The sequence below is a fragment of the Terrapene carolina genome, unplaced genomic scaffold (assembly GCF_002925995.2).
Source record: "Terrapene carolina triunguis isolate 2854851 unplaced genomic scaffold, T_m_triunguis-2.0 Scaffold58, whole genome shotgun sequence".
NCBI classification, from domain to species: Eukaryota; Metazoa; Chordata; order Testudines; family Emydidae; genus Terrapene; species Terrapene triunguis.
Genome location: NW_020664409.1, coordinates 100,771,481 through 100,774,520, shown reverse-complemented (window position 1 = coordinate 100,774,520; position 3,040 = coordinate 100,771,481).

Genomic DNA, 3,040 nt, shown 5'->3' with positions numbered 1-3,040 from the left:
GGGAGGGAGAGGCGCAGGGCTCCCCGGCAGCAGTGGGGATTCGGCCCATGCCCCCGCGCCGCCCACCCGGCCCCTGCCTGCTCCGCGCTGCCCCCGCCCGGACCCACCGCGCTGCCCCGCGGGTTGCAGGGCTGGAGCAGCCTCCAGGCTGCGCTCCCGGCCCCGGCCCCCGTGTGCAGCGGCCCGGGGGCCGGGCAGGAGCCCTCTAGCGCGGCGCGGGGCTCAGAGCTGAGCCCCCCGTCTCCCTCCCTTGCCAGCCCGGTGGCCGGGTGCCGGAGCTGACTCACCAGCTCCAGGATCCAGGCACCGCCGCCACCCCCTCCCTCCAGGCTTGCACCGCCATGCTGCAAGCCTGGGAGGGAGGAGGAATGCTGCTGCTTGGGGAAGAGGCGGGGCCAGGGCGGGGATTTGGGGAGGGAGCCAATGGGAGAAGGAGGGGGCGGAGCCGGGGCGGGAGGGGGGTGCGAGAGTCCCTCTGGGAGGGCAAAATTTCTTTTTTTTGTCCAGTGTCCCGACCAAACATTGGTCGGGACATGGGACAAAGAAGCAAATACCGGGACAGTCCTGATAAAATCGGGACGTCTGGTGACCTAGTACTGGAGCTTGGGACTCTGCATTGGGAACAAGGAGGGAGGCTGTAGCTAGTTAAGTGGGGAGGTGGTCACTCTGTGTGGCTTTGCAGAGAGCGGCAGAAGAGAGCACTGGAGGGGTTTTTGTTGGGGGAAAGTTCAATGGCGCCGAAGACGACCAGGAGCACCCAAGACTCAGCACTGGACTGGAACTTTGCTCAGGCCTCCTGAACTCTGTGTGCAGACACATTGCTCAGTGTCTGCCCTTCCAGACTGTGCTCCCACTGGGCCTGTGGGGCCTTAGTTTGGATGCAGCCCTGTTCTACTGCTCCCCCTATATTTCCCCTTGTTGTATTTCTCCTCTCATCCCTCTGTAAATAAATATTTCCCTTGTTATATCCATCGTACTTTTCCTGTGGGTGGGTGTGTTCACTCTGGGGGGTTTGGAACAGGTGCCCCTGGGGTGGAAGGGATTTCTCCTGCTGCATTCCTGCGCACACCTTCTCTTGGCCACAGCTGTCTGCAGAGCAGACTCCATCTTGGCCACGAGGGCGCTAAAGTTACATGCACTTGTCTTACTCCTGTCTCTGTCATTTAAACAGTATTGTTCCAAAAAAAGTCAGGAAGCATCCACTATAAGCAGTTTCTGTATATACATAAAACCTGAAAAATGTGTTTATTGCCCATTTTCATCTTATAACTTTACTTTTATATAAAGTAGAAGCAATTAGTGTATGGGTGGCTGAAGGAAAAGTTTTGCTATAGCTATTGTTTGCAAATTTTGATATGGATTTTTCTATGCAGTTGTTTGAACAGGTAGGTAAAGCCTAGGATATGTGCATTTCATAAATGCAAATAAATTTATGTGGAAAATTGAGCATGTATAAGAGCTTGCATATATATAGTCCATTGCATCTGAAGAACTAAAGTTCTTTACAAAATGGGTAGTTCTTGTTCCCATTTTGAAGATGGGGAAGCTGATGTACAGAGCGGTTGTGACTTACCAAAGCCAAGGAAAGTCAGAAGTAGAACCAGTCTCCTGAATGCCAGTCCCCTGCTCTGACCATTATATTATGCTCTTCTCACAATCAAAATCTTTCTGGTAAATCTTTTATAAAAACTGTCAAATGTGCATAGCTTTGCATTTTGTGTATATTTTATATTATGGTTGTTAAAATTCCTATTGTACGAGCTTGTAGGCAGTCCAAAAATGGTATGACTGATGCGGCTGTCTCCCCACTCCGTCCCACCCCCTGCCTTGTTAACCTATGAATAAGCTCATTGTTCAGTAATGGAATGATAGCAGCCTCCCCAGTGGCAATGTGACATGTTTCCTTCTGCCACACCTGTCTCCGTGTTGTCTTCCGGGATCCTTCCTATATACGGTGTGATGATTTGGAGAATGTCTATGTGCAATTTGTAAAAAGCAACGAAGAGTCCTGTGGCACCGTAAAGACTAACAGATGTATTGGAGCATAAGCTTTCATGGGTGAATACCCACTTCGTCAGACGCATGTAATGGAAATTTCCAGAGGCAGGTATAAATATGCAGGCAAGAATCAGTCTGGAGATAACGAGGTTAGTTCAATCAGGGAGGGTCAAGCCTTCTTCTAGCAGTTGAGGTGTGAACACCAAGGGAGGAGAAACTGCTTTTGTAGTTGGCTAGCCATTCACAGTCTTTGTTTAATCCTGATCTGATGGTGTCAAATTTGCAAATGAACTGAAGCTCAGTAGTTTCTCTTTGAAGTCCTATCCTGAAGATTTTTTGCTGTAAGATGGCTACCTTGACATCTGCTATTGTGTGGCCAGGGAGGTTGAAGTGTTCTCCTACAGGTTTTTGTATATCGCCATTCCTAATATCTGACTTGTGTCCATTTATCCTTTTACATAGGGACTGTCCAGTTTGGCCGATGTACATAGCAGAGGGGCATTGCTGGCACATGATGGCATATATTTGTTACTTTTTACAGATCCAGACTAACACGGCTCCCCCTCTGATATGTACAATTTATGAATTCTGGTTGATTTTATGAAATTGCTGTATCATTGAATGTCTCAGTGGATATGAAATCTGCCACAGCTGATATGTCTCTCCCTGACTATGGACAATGGAGAACCATTAATATTCAAATAGGTGCACCTTAGGACAATGGGATGGTGGTGGAGGCATGACAGCCACACCTGATGCTAACTAAGAGATATTTGTATTGGTGGAAGAGCGTGTGTGACAATACTTTGCCAGTTCTGGTCTCTTGCTCCTTGAACAATTACTCCTGAGGCTGAGGAGGAAGAGCTGGAACAGCAGACTTTCTTTATGCTCCACACAGGAGTAGCTACTACTCTCAAAAACTGCTGGTGATAGAGAACCCAGGGGTCCCAATGTTGCCATTGCAGGGGAACCTAAGATACTGGAAGAGGCATTCAGTGTTGGGCATAGCAATGAGGAGGACCTTGAGGTTGTTTGTCCATAG